The sequence below is a fragment of the Terrapene carolina genome, unplaced genomic scaffold (genome assembly GCF_002925995.2).
Source record: "Terrapene carolina triunguis isolate 2854851 unplaced genomic scaffold, T_m_triunguis-2.0 Scaffold85, whole genome shotgun sequence".
NCBI lineage: Eukaryota > Metazoa > Chordata > Testudines > Emydidae > Terrapene > Terrapene triunguis.
In genome coordinates, this window is record NW_020664436.1 from 54542807 (window position 1) to 54561797 (window position 18991).

The 18991-nt window shown below is 44.6% G+C and overlaps 1 protein-coding gene across 2 annotated transcripts in view; it reads right to left on the reverse strand.

Moving 5' to 3' along the window:
• TMEM200A (transmembrane protein 200A) overlaps positions 1 to 6788 on the reverse strand; it is a 69372-nt gene extending 62584 nt beyond the window's left edge. For both annotated transcript variants that reach the window (XM_024210784.3, XM_024210785.3), the window contains exons 1-2: positions 6567 to 6788; positions 5520 to 5981 (exon numbers count right to left, since the gene is read on the reverse strand). The gene's annotated coding sequence lies outside the window, so the exon portion shown is untranslated. The remainder of the gene's footprint in view (positions 1 to 5519; positions 5982 to 6566) is intronic.
• Positions 6789 to 18991: the final 12203 nt, after the last annotated feature.

The following is an 18991-nucleotide window of genomic DNA, read 5'->3' on the forward strand; positions in this document are numbered from 1 at the left end:
AAAACACCCACCATCAACAGCAACTCCTGCAGCAGATGGCTATGCAGCAGTATCAGCAAATTTGTGAATTGGCAGCCCAGCAGCAGCAACAACAGCTGGTCCAACAGGTGACCTCCATTTTGCAACCCGCTGCCCCAGCAGAGCTCCCTAGCCCCGCCCCATCCAGCTTGCCAGAATGGGGCCTGACGATAATCCTGAGGCTTTCTTAGAGACTTCTGAACAGGTGGCCATGGTAGCCCGGTGGCCCTGAGACGAATGGGCTGCAGTGCTGGCCCCGTACTTAACCAGAGTAGCACACACCACATACCACGCTTTAGACCCCACTGCTGCCCAGGACTATGCCCAAGTCAAGGCAGTGATCCTTGACACCCTAAATATTTCAGAGGAAACCTTCTGGCAATGCTTCCGGGGGGAGCGGTACCTGTGGGGGGCCCAACCCTGCCTGGTTGCCCAGAAGCTGCGTGACTCATGCTGGAGATGGCTCAAACCAGATGCAAAGACGGGTGCAGGTCGCTGAACGGGTTCTACTAGAGCAGTTTGTCCAGATTCTGCCCCCTGGGGGAAGAGAATGGGTGTTGTGGCATCACCATGACAGAGGCCATTCAGTTCATGGAGAACTACCTAACCACCAGAACTCAGGGAGGCGCATCGTGACCCGAGCACCCAGGTACCCAGGCAGAAAACCCTACGTGCCACCCAAGAGCAGGACCAGTGTTTCACATGTGGCCATTCTGGGCACTGGTCCAGAGACTGCCCGTACATGGAATGTAGCTTTGGGAAGATCTGGATTCCGCAGGCACGAGCATGTCCCGGAGACCCAGCAAAGCTGAGCATCTTGCTGCGGGTAAATGGGAAAGAAGAGATTGAACTCAGAGTCAGGGTACGAAATACGGTGGTGCCTAATCCTGGCCCACCTCAGGGCACCATCATGTTGCAATGTGTGCATGGAGATGTGAGGGCCTACCCCCACACGGAAGTGACTTTAACAATAGGGAAACGCGAAGAGCCCCTGATGGTCAGTCTAGCCCTGACACTGGCCTACCCACTTATCTTAGGCCAGAACTGGGACTATTTTGGGAAATTGTTAGCGAACCTGGTGGTGCCCCTGTCCGACGGTCGAGGACCCCAGCCACCGGCCAGCCTGAAGCAGTGACCCTTGCAGGCTTGGGGGAGGTTGCTGACCCTGGTAAAGGGGCATCACAGGTCTCAGCGCCAACTCAGGACCACCAGGCCCCCTCCCAGCCAGGAGGGGAACTCCCCCCCATTTCCCCAAATCAGAGATCCTGACTCGCCTCTCTAACTTTGTGGAGGAGCAACGGGCTGACGACACCCTGAGCCAGGCATATGCCCAAGTGGCAGTGGTGAAGGGGGAGACTGTTGAACTCCGCCAAGCGGGACGGTTCCCACGCTTCAACATTCAAGGTGACCGTCTGTACCGCATAGAAAAAGATCAACCAACCGAAGATGTTCCACGTCAGTTCTTGGTGTCCCGGCCTTAACGGAAGGAAGTTATGTGGCTCGCCCATGCCATACCTATGGCTGGGCACCTTGGAAGGGAAAAGACATTGGCCGGGATTTTAGGCTGGTTCTTTTGACCGGGGATCTACCGAGATGTGGCGATTTCTGTGCCTCATGCCCAGAGTGTCAACTCACCCCACCGCGGCCAGCTGAGAGAGCCCCATTGATCCCCCTCCCACTTGTAGGTGTATCCTTTGAGTGGATTGGAGTTGACATAGTTGGCCCTCTTGAGAAGAGCACCGCCAGATACCAGTTCATCCTTGTTGTGGTGGACTATGTGACCCGGTACCCCGAAGCAGTGCCGTTACACTCCATGAACACCAAGGAGGTAGTGACGGAACTTATGAACATCTTCACCCGAATCATGGTGCCCTGGGAAATCTTGACAGATCAAGGGACAAACTTTATGTCCCAAACGTTCAAACGGCTCTGCTGTCTACTCAAGATCAAGACCTTATGAACGTCTGTATACCATCCCCAAACGGACAGCCTGGTAGAGCGCTTTAATCGAGCCCTAAAAAACAATGCTCCAAAGGTTCATCCTCTCACTCTCTAGCTAGGGAACATGTTTTTCTTCTTCTAGTATTTCTTCATTCACTCTAATGGTTACTTTTGGAACATTGATAGCCATATATTTTGTCTTCCTCTTGCTGATGAACAAACCACATCCAGCCTGATTGAATCATTGACCCCCCCACTTGGTAAGGCAACTCCCATCTTTTCTTGCGCTGTATATTTATGCCTGCCTACTGTAATTTTCACTCCATACATCTGAAGAAGTGGGTTATAGCCCACAAAATCTTATGCTCCAAGAGATCTGTTAGTCGTTAAGATGCCACAAGACTCATCGTTTTTGCTGAAACAAACTGATACAGCTACCCCTCTGAAACTATTCTTTCAGCAATATGCAGATTTCTGACTCTGTTTTTAGATTTTTACTTTTATTAATCATTTGGAGTCAGTTATCCAGTTAATGACACACTGTGGCTGACAAAGAATCAGAGTTGTATAATAATAAGGATACTGAATTTCTACCCATTTTTTTTTCAATCCCATAAAATACCCAGATTCAGCTCCATGTAGACACACAACTCCACTCACATAGATCTTATTTCAGGATCAGAGCCTTAGATTATAAACTCTTTGGGGCAAAGGCCAGGCTTTTTTGTGTGTTTGTACACCACCTAGCACAACAACACTCCAACCCTTATTAGGACCTGCTATAATATAAATATTAAATAGTTATTTTAAAATATGTAAACATTGCTTTTGTCCCCCTACTATTTTTTCTGGTTAGCTCAGTTATTTATTCTCTTTTCTTAGTTTGGTTGCTTTTTTTTTTTGTTTTTAACCATAAATCTTAACAGGGAGACCAGAGATGTATGCAACCTAGGGTCTGTTTCTGCTCCTACCCCAGTTAAAGGCAAGACGCCTGGTGTCTTCAGTGGGGCAGGATCGAGTCCTTACTGAATAAAATAACTACACTGCTTACAAAATACATCACAAGGTTTAAAACACCATGTATGATACCAAAATATTACTACATCAGGCTCTCATTTCAATCAAGTCCTCCAGTCCTTACTCAAGCAAGACTCCTATTGACTCCTGTACAAAAAATAAAGTGATCTTAAAATAGCAAACTTTTCCTGACAGCAACCTTTGATTCTCCCTTTTTGTATATCACATTTTCATCTGGATTAATCAACTTCATTGGGAATTTTGCTTGAGGGGAAAAAAATTCAGATTGTGGTTCCAAATGAATAAACTACAATTAGTAGCCATCTCCTTTGGTTGTACCATAAATTTGTCTTTTATTCATCTTTTCCCTAAACTAACTATTGATTTTCTGGTTTTTCCCATTTCATTTTATTTTTAACTGAGAGACACATGAATGACCCAAGAGCGTTTTACCCACAAATTCTGGTTCCTGTGGTATACAATAGGTATTTTCTGTCATATTACCATGTAAATCCAAGGAAATGGAAACAGACCTCAGTGAATTAGGGCTTGATCCTGCAAGAGGCTGCGAAATTCTGGTCATGACCCAAAGCACTTAAACAAGCGAATAGTTGCATTAAAATCAGTGGGACTACGAGCATATGTAAATAATAAACCCCACCATAGGTCAGCAATAGGGATTGAACCTGGGACTACTTATGTAATTACAGGTTAAATGCTAGGCTGGATTGCTCAGTACCTTGCAGGATTGAACTCTTAATGCCTTACTGTTTTAATCTGATTATGGAGCTTTCAGTGAAAATAAAATAACCCTTAGATTCTGACAAAATTATAATGGTTAAAATCATCAGTTGTAGCTCACTTCTATTCAAGTAAAGCAATCTTACTATACTAAACTCTGTGAGTCAGTATCCCTTTAGCAATATTGCACTTTCATGCTGGCTCTAACAAATGAGCAACAAGTAAAATATGTTTCTATGCCAACAACATAGTAATTCGGAGAATAAAATCGTATGTAATTTATATCTATCTAAGGCGGCTTATCTCCCTGTATGGAGTGCTGTTTTCTGCTAAAGACAAAAGACTAATTGTTCCATAATTATATTCAAAGTATTTTGTTACAACTAAATGCTACTGGCAACATATACACTAAAATGTTCCAAACTTAAAACAATGTAGCAGCATTTCCAAATTATTCAGCTACAGTTTCTATACAATGAAAACATAATTTGCTGCTTTTAAAGTTGCTACATTGTGCATAGAGTGTTTTAGAAACAAATGAAGGGGAAATTTGATGGGGCTTTTTTTCCTTTGTAGGGATTTATATGGCTCCCATCACTTTATAGGAGTGCCTTTTATTTACAGCAAAAAATAAGAGAACAATCACTTCTGTATCAATCTAGAACCAAGATAAATCACAAAATAGGAAACCTATTATGACAGAATTTTATTGAACCATATAATCCTCATCCTTTAAAAGCATAGTAATAAAATGCAGGTCTCTCTCATGTTGCAACTGGTTGTTTTGCAACTGGTGTTATACCAAAAGGACAAATTAAGGGAATTATCCCCTCTTCAAACAGTAAAGACACTTATTTTGTATATTTAACTACTGAATAAAATATACTTTGCCAAGAACTTAAATGAGTGCACAATAATTCTGTATCAACATATTGCATGATAATTGATTAATGAAAAAATTAACCTCTTCAATCCTAAAATATTGACTAGATAAGTGTTTTCAATTCTGCAGAGCAATATATAGATTGAATTCTATATCACTATTGTTAATTATTGTGCCTAGGAAAAAATTTAAAGTATCTACTAACCCTCTAAACTGTAGTCTCCTTTAGGAGCGTACTGTTACTAATAAGCTTCTGTCCACTGGATGAATGATTTAGTAGTCAGTTATGTATCGATGTAAGGAAACAATACAATCCCCTTTGTAGTTTCCATCTGTCTCTCACCAATAATCAGTACACCACCATTTCTGTCAAAGCAAACATAAAGCTGAACAAAAATCGAAGTTCTATACAAATAAATACGAACAGGCAAACTAGCCTTGGGGAAAAGTACAACCGTTTTGCTTCCACTCCTCACTAGCGACTCCTGCCAATGAGTCGATCGCAGCCTGTGAAGTATTTCAGAATTGTGAGACCACAACAAATGGTCTTTGCAGCTGCAAAGAGACCGGCAGCCTCCAGCATGCCAAAGGACCTATTTAGGAGTTTGGGGGGCGAGAGGGGTTGTATTTCAGTCTGCCCACCAATGCCATGCCCCCTCCCCTGCCCCAGGTTAGTGCAGGGAGTTAAAGGAAGGGGTGTCTCTCCTCCTTCCCAGCTTGATAAGAGTTTCACAGATGGGCAGAACAGGCACTGCGTTGTTCTCCCTACCCCGTGTCTTCCCTGCCTCGAGAGCTCAGATTTGTGCCTCTCTTCCGAAGTCACTTCCGATTGACTTGGGAGGGTGCGGCGTGTAAATAGCTCTCTGGACGTGGGGGGGGAGAAAAGGGTTGGTTTAGTAAGACCCCACCCCTGCCGTACCTGCAGTGACTGTGCGAGGTCTCAGCCGCTCCGGCTGCTTCTCTGCTCTCAAGCGGAGAACTCCGGGGCTGCTCGGCGCCGATGGGGGGCCATAGGCCCTGTTCAGAGAGGCGGGGGCGAGTCAGTGGGTGGCTGGGCAGCCGATTGCCTGGCCCTTTCCCTGCATCATCCGGAGAGCGACTCGGGCCGAGAGAGCCATGCTGGGGGGCGCGTGTGGGAGTGAAGCCGGGGGGCGCTGCAGGACACTTATTCCTGGCCCAGGGAGACGGCTCGCCGTCCCAGAGCTGCTGGCGCGGGCACCTGGGCAGCTGCACGGCCAGCCAGAGGTTGCTGCCCCCTGCTCATCCCTGGGCACTGAGGAGACGCCATGGCCCCGGGCTCTTGGACCGCAGCGCTAGCCGGCGGGGCCCGGGGGCGCCTCTGCTGCTCCTGCTGCTACTGCAGCCGGGACTCATCTGTCAGCTGGAGAGGGGGAGAGACAGGCGGGAAAGTTTTCAGCTGCCGTGCGTGCGGCGCCGCCCCACCCCCGCGGGAGCTCCCGCAAACGCAGCCCACCGGCTGGCCAGCCACCCACACAGCAGCGCCTGGCGCACGGCGGCCCGGCCCGCGCCCAGCCGCTCACGCCCGCTGATACCAGCCTGGGGGCGCGGCACAGCCTGCCAGCGCCTGCCGCTAAGTTTCACGTCTCGCCTCCCAGCCTGAAACCCGTCTCCACCCATGCGCCACGGAGAGCCGTGGGGACAGCAGAGCGGGGGTGAGGGGCGGGCTCCGAGCCGAGGGGCGCGACAGAGGCCGGGACAGAGCCCCTGGACAGGGACCCCAGCGCCCTTAGGTACAGGAACAAAGCTCCTAGCTGCACAGGGACCCCACAGCCCCTAGCACGGGGTAAGGGCGAGGCCAACGCTTGGAGAGGGCGGGGACCGCCCAGGACCCCTGGGCAGGGACAGGATCCCTTAGGCGGCCGCCCAGAGCTAGGCACAGGGACAGAGAGCCCCCGGGCGGGACGAGGGCAAGCCGGCGGGGTCCCGGCCCCAGCCCCTTTCTTACCTCCCTGCTACAAGAGGAAAGGCGAGTCAGTAAGTTTCTCCGCTCCCCGAAGAGCCCGGGATTCCCCGCGGCTCCCCCGCACGGTGTCTGCCCTTCTCCTCTCCCGGCTGCCTTGCGAGATCTTCGGGAGGAGCGAGCGGTTTGCGCGGCGCTCGGCCCCTCGTGCCACCTCTCCTCCCCCTGGCGAGGCGCTGCGCCTTGGGGCCGGTCTGCCAGACTGCCGAGCTCCCGGCGGCTCCGAGTCCCAGCTAGCCGGGCGGGGGAGGAGGAGGAGGAGTCGCAAGGAGAGGCACTGATCCGGCAGGAAAGAGAGGAGGAGGGCACAAGTGTAGGGGGCTTGTGTTGGAGGGGAGCTCTGTGTGTATGTGTCACTTGCATTCACACATTGCAGCTACGTGCTGAAGTGGGAATGCCCGTGTCTTTGGGAACAGGCAGGAGCGGCGCAGGGGAGACCATCTGCGGAATTTCCCGAGGAAGAGAAAGGTGTCCCCACCCAGCCAGCTGCTGGGGAGCCGGGAGGCTGGTGGGAAGTGGGCTCTTGCACCCTGACCCCCAATTTGCATGTCTGTACATGCAAGACGCTGGCTCTTAAAACGGGTGGCAAATCTCCCGGGAAGCGACAAAGCAATAACGAAAAAGAAAAGAAAGGAGCAGGAAATGATTCACTTTAATTTTTATATATAACCGCAGTTTTATGATTCCGCTTTTTTGGTTGTTGGCTGCGGCCGCCCCCCATCCCCCGTGTCTAGCCAGAGGCTTCACAACTCAGCCAAACTCCAATGTGGGATCTCTCCATGTCTAGCCCCTTCCAGGGCTGTGGGGCTTGTGAGAAGTGGAGTCTTAACCCTCACAATTTTAATCAAATTTCAGTTTTAGTGGGAGAGAGTCTATCAACTTAAATAGTCACATTTCTGTCTGAACGTTTTTTTAATCTGCTATTGTCACAAGCAACACAGTGATTGTGAATGCAAGATGACAGAACAAATTGCTTGAGCATTCGATAGCACTCTGTGTATGGCAGTTTAGTTAATGGGTTTCCCCTGTTATTTGGGTGAGTCACTTAAGAACAAAGGTGAGAAAAAAATGTAAACTGGGAAAATGTTACTGAAACCACAAAAAGTGACAGGGGGTTGAGTGGCAAGTGTAGTACTTGAAGCTACTTTTAATTCTTTTTAAAAAATCCATTAGATTTCAAGTTGGCATTGCCCTGTATACTACGCACCTGCTTCTAAGGCCCTGTCTACACTGGCAAGTTTGTGCACAATAAAGCAGCTTTGAATGCTGTAACTCTTGAGGTGTACACACTGCCAAGCCACTTAGTGAACAGAAACTGCGCAGATGCAGCACTCTAAAAAACCACCCCGACAAGAGGCGTAGAGCTTTCTGCTCCAGGGCTACAGCACTGCGGTGCCAGGGTAGATAACATGGAGATTACAGGCTGCGATTGGCCTCTGGGAGGTGTCCCACAATGCCTGGTCTCACCTCTCTGGCCATTGGTTTGAACTCTACTGCCCTGCTCTCACTCAGGTGACCAACCATCAGCCCCACCCCGTACATTCCTTTGCAAATTTGAAAGTCCCCTTCCTGTTTGCTTGGTGATGCATGTAGTGGTCTCAATGTATCTTTCCAGGTGGCCATGCCTGCTACGTGCACCAGGCGATCCCCCACTTGGAGCAATGCCGAGCTGCTGGACCTCATCGGAATTTGGGGAGAGGAGGGATTGTTAGAGAGTCTCCCCCATGCAGACACTGGCTGACCCTTAGCCTCTCTCATTCAGTCAGGCACATCTACCCTGGTCCCCATGTGTCCCTGCACCACCACTCCCATTCAGCCTCCTGACCAGTCTCCCCCCCCCCCCCCAACCCTTCTGAACCCCAATGACCCCCCCATGTGCCTCATGCCATTAGTCTCCCCATATCCTGTGCCTCCTGACCTGGCCTCATGGGCAGGGCGCTGTGAGAAATGCAGCCTTTTCTCTTCCCTATCCACAGTTGGGGCTGCTCTCTGTTCTGGTGCCACAGCAGCCCTCTGGTGGGCAAAAAGCTTAACTGCAGCACCTCTCTGGCAGAATGTATTTTCTGCAGAGAAAAAATAATTCTGTGTGGGACATGAATTCTGTGCAATTTTTCAATCAGTGAACTGCAAGGAATACCTTCTGTCTAGCTTTTACACAGAGGTGGAGTGGACTCCATGCATCCTCTTCTCTGACACAGGGCCAGTGATTTTGTCATTAATTGTTATTTTAATATATGGGGGGAAAGGTTCTGTGTGAGCTGCAAGGAAATTTTAGTAAAAAAGAAGTGGAGATGCCCCTTCCAGTGAGAGACAGTTGGGAGGTCTGTCTTGCAAACAAGGAACATGTGATTTTGTTTCTTACATGTGTGTTTTGAGATTCTATCAATATTCTGGTAGTACATTCTTAGAGACAGAGAGCCTGATTCTTTTCTCACTTACATCAGCTTTACAGAATACATGAGAGGAGAATCAGGCCCAGAGGTTTTCTTGTTGGATCAGGAGTTAACAGCGAGAGAACTACAAATCATTGGAGTGTTAACCAATGTCAAGGCCAATAATCTTGTTTTTAAAGGTCAATATGGGTATTCCTGGTGTCTAATAATACAAATATTTTAATGTATTAATTATGAGGGTAATTGCTTCTTTGAACGTATCAAGGCTCAGTAATTAGCTTAATCACTGAGCTCTTGCATTTAAATGAAAGGAAGGAATGACTTCAATTGCAAGTAGAGGCATTAGGAATGTTATACTAATTTTTCTTCCAATTTCTATCATTCAGCTCACTGCACTAGAAGCCATCTATTTGCTCTAATAAATAGGGCTGTGAGTGGAAAAACTGTAAGCTTACCTTTTATAAATTTTAAGCAGTCAAAAACAAGATTCAGATATTTTGGTTTTCCCCTTTTGACAGGAACTGTTCCCTGGACTCAGATTTGTGCCCATGCTGGCTTTTGACTGGATTTGCCTATAGCTTTATAAATCTCAGCTATCCCATTTTATTAAGAGAGCTACACTTGTAGTATTTTGAGCCTAGCATTTCAGTTTCATAGAAAGTAAACATTGAAAGGATCCCAATTAGAGATGAAGCACTGTAGCCAAACTTGGGTCATAACATAACCATAACTTGGGAAAAAACATTTCCATAACTTGGGAAAAAACCAAAGGCCAGTTAAAAAATAACTGTTTTTACTTTTGCTAGAGCTTTCCATGGGACTTACAGCCAGATACTTTTACATAACTGAGCATTCCACCTTAAAATACAATAGTATCAAGAATTATTTTACTTCTTTATATGACATAAGAATGCTGAAGTCCTCATTCATTCCTTACTAAGGCAAAATTCCCAAAAAACTTAGTGGAGTTCTCAGTAAGGAGTGAATAAGGACTTCAGGATTTGGCTCAGTGATAATAATTATAAAAGCACCTTAAATGTACACTCTACTGTACAGTATAGGGAGAGCTGTGACTAATAACTGGTTCACTGCCTCAAAAGTTTACAGTATAAGGCCCTGATTCAGCAAAGCACTTAACTATGTGCTTATGTGATTTGTAAATTAGGGGCTTAGAGGAAGGCTTAAAGACAAATCACAAACCAGTCACTAATAATAAGTTATGAATTTGTAACCAAATTTCAGCTCTAAAAGAGGAATCTAAGTCATTTTATAATAAATATGTTCCAGCAGAAAATGGAATTAACAGCTTTAATATTTCTATTACAGAGTTTCAGTGCACAGAAAAAGAAATCCAAAACCTTTCTGTTGTTCCTCAGAAATGGGACACCAACCATTAAGTGTTGTAAAAACATTCAGATTAATTGAGATGTAAATCAGCACAGAGCCAAGAGAATATTTTCAGAGCCATCTACTGGGATTTGGTCATGTATTTCCTATTTACGTTAACAGGAATTGCACAGCTAGGTCTCAATGCATCATTTTGTATGTATGCGGCATTGTTGTAGCCGTGTTGGTCCAGGAAATTAGAGAGTTAAGATGGGTGAGATAATATCTTTTATTGAACCAACTTCTGTTGGCAAGAGAGACAAGCTTTTGAGTTTACACAGAGCTCTTCTTCAGGTCTGCAAAATGTACTCAGAGTGTCACAGCTAAATACAAGGTGGAACAGATTGTTTAGCATAAAGACCATTCAAGATGAAGTGGCCATTAACACCCGTTCAGTTATAGGGGAGAAAGGAAGGGAGGAGGGAAAAAAGCAGGTTGGCATGGTGGTGGTAGGGTTTTAAGTGGGTTATAGATTTTTGTAATAAGCTATAAATCCAGTGTGTCTCTATTCAGTACATGATTTTTAGTGTCTAGCAAAGTTATGAATTTAAGCTCCCAGGCTCATCTTTTGAAGGTATTGTACAGAATGACGACGGAGAGGTCAAATATAGAGTGATTATTTTGTGAAAAGCGTTCACTCACAGGTGATGGTGTTTTTGTCTTTTATCATTTTCCTGTGTGAGTTCATTTGAGAGTGTAGTGATTGTCTGGTTTCACCCGCTTAGTTATTAGGACATTTAGTGTACTAGATGAGGTACACCAGATGTTGAACAGTGTGTTGGGGTGTGGGGTGTTGATCATTGTAGCAGTAGAGATATGTCTACAGGTTTTGTATCTGTTGTTCTGGCCTGGAAGGGTGTGTTGTTGCTTTGAGTTGGTGTGTCCCGATCTGTGGGGAGCTTGCTTTTGGTGATGGGGTTGGAGATTGTTTGAAGGCCAGGAGAGGGGGGTTCAGGAAAGATTTATTTCAGGTTGTGGTCCCCATTTTGCCAGCTAAATAAGTTGTCACTCTACTATACATCCAGTAATTCATTTTTTGTCCATGATAACATTAATATGTGACAAGAGGTCCTCTTAATTGAATATAGATTGTTCTGAATCATCAGTTGGTAGTTTTTATCTATAGAAAACTAGATTTGATTCTCTTCAGAAGATTACACTTTTCATTAAAATAGAAGCTAAATTAATCTAACTTTTAAATCCTTTCGATATATAGTATTATTTATCATCAAACAAATAATTTAAAAAGAAACAGAAGATGCACACTTACTACAATAGCTTACATATGTCCTGAAATGATTCAAAAGTTTACACTATCTCTCAGATGGTTTTTCCACAGAAGTAGTGTAGTTTCACCCAACAATTTATTTTATGTAGTTGTTGGGGCAGAAGTGTTACATTTTATGGCTACCTGACTATGTCTGGAAGGTAATGTTGATAATTAATGAAAAATCTTGCAAGTTGGATATAGTACAATTAAGTACACAAAGATGCCATAGATGGGGTAAAAAGAATCTACCCAATAAATAATAAATGTATAATACAAGAAAAGTTGTCTCCAAATAAGAATTAATTTGAAATCATGTTTTAATGTACCAGATGATTGACAAAAATGGTCTAATCCTGCAAACGTCTACCTTCACTTCCCATGGACTATTTGCATAAGTATTAAAAAAGAATTTTGTTAATTGTTAATATCTTCGTTATTCTTATCAGATAAAATCTTTTAAATTATGTTTTAGAAGTCTGAAAACATTTCAGTCATGTTTTTCAATTTTTGTGTTAAAAATAGGACTTGACATACTGCATAAACAGCATTCTCATTTGTAGACCAGTTGGCTTTGACTGAATTATTCCTTCTTGTATTTGTTATGCACACATATTCTAAGGATTTTTTTTTTACATGGCAAAAATGCTATTGTTAAATAGCTATTCCACACTAGCACTCTGTGGGGATATTTTTATTGTGCACTAAGAATGACTTTGTGTGGTTTTATCTTAATCCACTTTGGAAGTGGATTAAGATAAAGTGCAAAAAATACACTCCTAAAGCTTGTCTACACAGGGATTTTAAAGTGGGTCAAACTGAGTTAATCTGGTTTGAAAACAATTATGTACTCATGACACAATCCATTGCTATTTGCTGTTGTACCTTAGTGGGTTAGGGGGTGGGGTGGGGCTGGAATTATGCTCCTGATTTGGTTTTGCAGGTTTGTTTTTGCATTTGAGATGCTTCTGTTGTGTCAGAGTGGTTGGGGGGGGGGGGGGGGGGGGGGGGGGGGGGGGTGTTCTGGGGAGTGGCTACAGGGGTTGAGCCAGTTAGTAATCCTCTCTGAATCCCCTTTAGGCTGTCTTGACTCTCAGTGCCATTAACACTGCACACTAACTCCACATTTGCCACAAACTCTAGAGTCCTCTTGCCAAGTGGACTACGTTTGCTGAGAATTGAATTAGCAAGGGCTAGTGTTCATGTGGAAACAGTGGCTGCTCTCCACTTTCTTCCATGCTTCCAACAGCTATCCCACAGTGCTTTGCAAGGCAACTGTTACTAACTTAGTTCACCTGTGTGACTTCCCCTGCTCTGCTAGTAAGTTCCCAGGATGTCCCCTCCACCACTTTAAAAGCTGGCACAGGGCCAGAATTTGCCCATTTGCTCCTGAAGCTGTGTGTGTCAACATTCTTGCAATACAACTGCAATAGCGCACCAGAAGCCCCACAACAGCTGCTTGGAGTCATGCTGAGACCCTGGATCTCAGAGCCATTTGGAAAGTGTCAATGCAGGAAGCATTTGTATAAATGCTATAAATGAATAAAGCCCTTTTTGTGGACATTGCCAAGCAGATGTCAGTAGGGGCCAAAACCAGGATGCTGACCAGTGCCAGATAAAGAGCAAGTAGCTCAGGAGTATGTAAAATGAAACAAGGAACAAAAGGAGACAATCTGCCAGGGGACATGTGAATGGACAGGAATGGATCCTACACAATTATGGAACAATCCATTCAAGATACCAGGTGAAGGCTGCTGCCCACACTCACCCCCCCACTGAGGACAACTGGCAAGGTCCTCTGGAGGATGAGCAGAAGGATGTTGGAAAGGAACTGTCCCCTGAGAGCCAGGATCTTTTTGGGACTCAGGACCCTGATGCCAGCCACAGTCATGCCCTTCTGCAATGTACACTGATTCTGCCCTACGTCAGCCAAGCTCGAGTCCCAACCAGAAACCCAGGCCAGAACCAAAGAGGCAGATCCCCTGGATGGAACTTTGGAATGTAAGTATCAATCATTACAATTAATTATTATTATTGTGCTATGCTGCCTTTCTGCCTTCTATTCTGAGTGCCCGTGGCTGCATCCATCTTAGACAGATGTGAGCTAGGAGTCCTTCTGAATATCTAGCCCCTTATACATGTTGCCAAAATGGTGGGTGCTCCCCCCGGGTGCCCAACCTCTGTCTCATGCCAAAGTCATGACTATTGGCAGTTTTCAGGACTGCAGCACAGAGACTCTTGCCCATCTGCCTATTTTCCTTTTCCCCGTCCCTCATCTGGTGAAACCCCTGCCCACAATCCCATTTGCCAGCCTAAAATGGCAGCTAGCACATTGGCACAGCCACAGTAGCCTCTACACACGGTGCTCCCCCCACCCCACCCCACCCAGAACATTCAAATAATGAAAAAAATAATTTGTGGAAAATGCAACAGTTTATTGAGACAGTGGTTACAGGAAAATAAGTTTGGTTAGTGTCCACCGTTTACATGACATAGGCATTTCATGCCTGGTAAAGGTACAAACAATACTGTTCCCTGCTGAGGTGTAAATGTCCTATAACAAGCATTCTAAACAGCAATCACTGCAGGACACTATCTTCTTCTCTCTGTACTTTCTCCATGTCTGCAGTGGAGACAAAGAAGAACTTAAGACCACGGAATTGCTTGATTTTGCATCACACATTATAAGGAATAGCCCATCCCCTGGCATAGCTCGCAAGCCCCTTCCACTCCTCTAGCACTTTTAGGAGGGACCATCCTGGTAAATAACTTTACAGCATATCTTGTATCCCACTAATCTCCCCTTTGCCTTTTTAAATAAGGCCATTCTCTGCCTCCTAGTCATCCACCTCAATGTAATGGCACTCAGAGTCAAGACAGCCTAAAGGGGATTCAGAGGGGATTACTAACTGGCTCAACCCCTGTAGCCACTCCCCAGAACACTCCCCTCCCTTCCAACCACTCTGACACAACAGAAGCATCTCAAATGCAAAAACAAACCTGCAAAACCAAAACAGGAGCATAATTCCAGCCCCACCCCACCCCCTAGCCCGCTAAGGTACAACAGCATACACAGCAGACAGAAATTTCAATGCAGACCATTTACCATCTCTGAGGTAGAAATTTAGGGATGTACGGTCACATATGCATACTAAAAAAAATTCCCTCAGATGGGCTATCTGGAAGATGAACAATAAGCAACTAGGGTTTTTTTTCCATACTCCCACAGTCACAGCACTTGCAACAGCCAGACTATCCAGCACAAGGTCTTCATCTATTGCTGAGGCTGGCCAATCTGATGTGGTGAAAAAGGAAGACTCAGGATGAGATGTTTGGAGCGGCATGGCAGAGACCCAGAGGAAGACTACATTGGCTGATGGGTAGAGGCAGTACATGATGATCCAGAGGTAGAAAAAAAATGCAGCTCTCCCGGGAGATCATGGCAGTGGCCAAGGACAGTGTGGCAATGGCCAAGGAGAACATGGCAAGACAGGAAAATGCAGAGGCAACTCTTGGACACTATCCTGAGCCAAAATGCTCTCCTACAAAACATTCTCCTGCTAGGCCAACAGGCCCTGCTGTCCCATAAGCTGGAACCCTGCCATGTCCTTGAGACCCTGGATAATACTGGCTGCTGGGACCAGCAACAACTCCTCCGTGCCAGACCCACACAGCACTTGTCCCAGAGACCATTCTCCACTCAGGTCCATCATCTGCACACCAAGAACACTAGTTCCTGGAAGCCCAGCACTTGAGCCCGGCAACACACCTGAAAAAGTTGAGCTGTGGCACTCAACCCCAGAACCCCCTCATACAAGAAGAGGCAGAGGAAAGACCTATATGCACCTATAACTTTAACCCCCACCCTTCAACCTTGTTATTTTTGTACTGTTTAGATTGTCTCATTTTCAGTTTGGGTTGCACCATCCTATTTAAAGGTTTGGGGGGGTTGTTGGTTAGTCAGTAGTTTGTTTTGGTAAATGTATTTTTAGATTAAAAAGTATTGTTATTTATCCACCAATGCAATTAAAACTTTAGTTTTGCATTTGTTACTGTTGTTTCACAGTAAAAACGGTTTAAAACCCATTTTGGTCAATTTTGACTCATCACTACATGTAACACAAAATCCTTCAAATAAAGCTAAAACAATTTATACTGTTTTACAAAAGTACATAGGCAACATCCCACTTCCACCACCATAAACCATACTACACTATTCACAGTCTATTCCCATCCCTCCCTTTACAGATTAGCAGTTGGCTATACAGCTACATACGAGACTGAAAATATGAACAGTAGGCATCACTGACAAAATTCCCCTAGATATTAGTGTTCTCTGTGGGATGCCTTGCTGGCTGCTTGAACTGCCAAGAAAGTCTCTGCACCTCAGCCTCCCACACATTGTTAAGGCTTTTTTCCTTGGTCCCACAAATATTGTGCAGAACACAGCACACAACTATAATGGTGGGGACATATTTTTCTGCAACTTCAAAACAATTCCATAAACAGCACCATCTGCTTTTCAGACAGCCAAATGCATGCTCAGCCACCATTCTGCACCTACTACAGCCTGGCCTACAATGGAAAATTAGGTCAGCATAACTATGTCTCTCAGGGGTGTGAAAAATCCACACCCTTGAGTGATGTAGTTAAGCCAATCTAAGTCCCACGTGCAGACAGCACAAGATCGATGACAAATTCTTCGGTCAACCTACCTACCACTTCTTGGGGAGGTGGATTACCTACACCGATGGGAGATTACCTCCAGTTGGCACAGGTAGTGGCTACACTGAAGCGCTCCAGTGCCACGGCTGCAGCAGCTCAGCTGTCCTGCTGTAGCATTGTGTGTGTAGACAAACACTTAGGCAACAGTTAAATTGTTCCTTCCTTTTGTCCAAATGGCCTGTGTATGACTTCATTAACCAGAGCATCAGCAGATAAGCTTCCACACTATTAATGTTCATAGTAGTCCCCAGGGGAAAACAGTCCTTTCTCCATTAATTTAAATAGAACTGAGTTCCAAAAGAGCCTCACATCATGGTCTCTTCCACGTCACCCAGTATTTATGTTTGTAAACCTGTCATGGTGGTCAATCAGCCTTTAGAAGACCATAGAGAAATACATCATTCTATTTATAAATTCTGTACCCTGGTGGGAGATGGGGGAGGGTGGCACAAATGATAAACACATGGGTTCCAATACAGTTTGGGAATCCCATGTGTGCAAAGCATTCAATAATCTCCTGAGCATGACCCAGCTTTATAACCTGGCTAGGCAGTATATATGCATGACAGTGGCCCCAACAGTTAATCTCCCTGGGCTGACCTGGTTGGCTACAGACAGGTAACATTCTGGGGGAACCAGCTTACAGAAGGCAATGGTGACCTGCTTCTCTAAAGGCATGGGGCATGTTGGTACACTGCTGCAGCTCCAGGGTCAGTTCTGCGCACACCTCAAAAAAAGATAGAATTTCAGGATGAGAGGGCTATCTTCACTGCTGGTCATCTCCTGGCCTGCAGAATGATCCTTTACCACCAATTTACTCTGGTTTACTGGGCCCAGAAACAGCGCTGCAGCAGCAGCAGCGTACCAGACACATATCAAAAAGTTTTGTATTAAATCTCCTGTGTAGACATACCCTTAATGAAGGATAATAAGAAGAGTGTTTACCCAGGAGTCTACTGTGAAATAGCTATTGGTCTTTAAATTTACACCCTACTTATTTTGCACTAACTTCCCTGTGAATTTCCTATGTAGACAAGTCCTACAACTTACTTAATATGGGACCCATTCTTACTATTAGGAGTGGGTCCATTGACATAAATGCTACTAATCATGGTAATATTCATTATGTCTGACAGTGTTTGCAGGGTTGAGTCCTTAGTGAATTTTTTCACTGACAGGAAAGTTTGCAGAAACAGTGAATTTTAAGTGAATATTGCAAAATATGAATGGAAAGTGAATTCTGAAATCATAACAACAGTAACAATTCTGAAATCATAACAATAGTAATTGCACCAGAAACCTGATTCTAAGCATTACACTCATCAACCTAGAAAACAGAAATATACCATGTGGCCTAAGTAGCCAAACTAGTGGGCTGAAATAGGTTTACATAAAACATAAATGGAGTAATTTTTGAACAATGAACAAATTCATGGACCTCAAGCTCTGTTCACAGACCATTCATGAACAGAAAAATTCAATGGTTAAATAAAATTAAATTGCAGGAAACAGCTTGCCCATCTGTACTGTATTTAAGAGCATAAGAAGTCCTAATGAGATATTTCCTCTGAATAAAAAATACCCTCTCTGTTTGGAGTGTCTCAGGAGGAAGAGGGATAATGGTAGCTAGTTTACCTTATTCATTAATGTGGCTTTCACTCTTCATTTGCATAGGAGTCTTCTCAGTGTCTCTTTTAAAGTGCATAAGTATGTGCCTTTCAAATTTTAGATGTAGTCAATAGTGTCAGTGAAAGAGGAGATGGCACACGGAAATGCCATCCTTTCATCATATGTTTCCTGGAAGAAAAAACCATGTACTGTGTGATTTAACAACCTGGTCCCATAACAACAAGCTTCCCACGCATGTATGTTGTCATGAGCACTACCAATACGGTCTCTACAAAAGTTCATCAGGGACCTATAGATCAACCGATGAAAGGAGAATGAATGTGAAGCAGAATTCTCTCTGGAGAAAGGTACTGTTGCTATGCTAAGGGTGAAATTACCATTTCTTCTTTATGATTTTGAAATATGTCGTTGAAGTATTTCAGATGCAACAGACTGTAATTATCTACCATCATGTTAACTGTGACGATAATCAGATCAGACGTCATTCCATTCCATAACATCTTAAATTCTGCACATTATTATTATGGAAAAACCATCTTCAAACACTAGAAAAAGCAAATTGATATTTGGTTTGAATAACTATGCCACTGTGGAGATGCACCATAATGGGAAACATGAATATTTTTTCATCCTTCTTCCCAGTCCCAGCTCCATAGAGAAAAGAACTTGGTCCTTGTAAAACATTAAGGTATCTTTTTTTAAAATGACCTAATTAAGTTACTCCAAGTGCGATCCATCAACTTCATGTCACCTGAATATTGCTGAATTACCTAGAGAAAACAGAGAAATATCAACAATAATTCACTTGGTGAATTAAAAATCTCTCTATTTTATAGGCCTTCAGTAATACCTTAGTGCAGTAGCTCTCAACCTTTCCAGGCAACTGTACCCCTTTTCGGAGTCTGATTTGTCTTGCATACTCCCCCCAAATTTCACCTCACTTAAAAACTACTTGCTTACAAAATCAGACATAATAATACAAAAGTGTCACAACACACTTTACAGTGTCA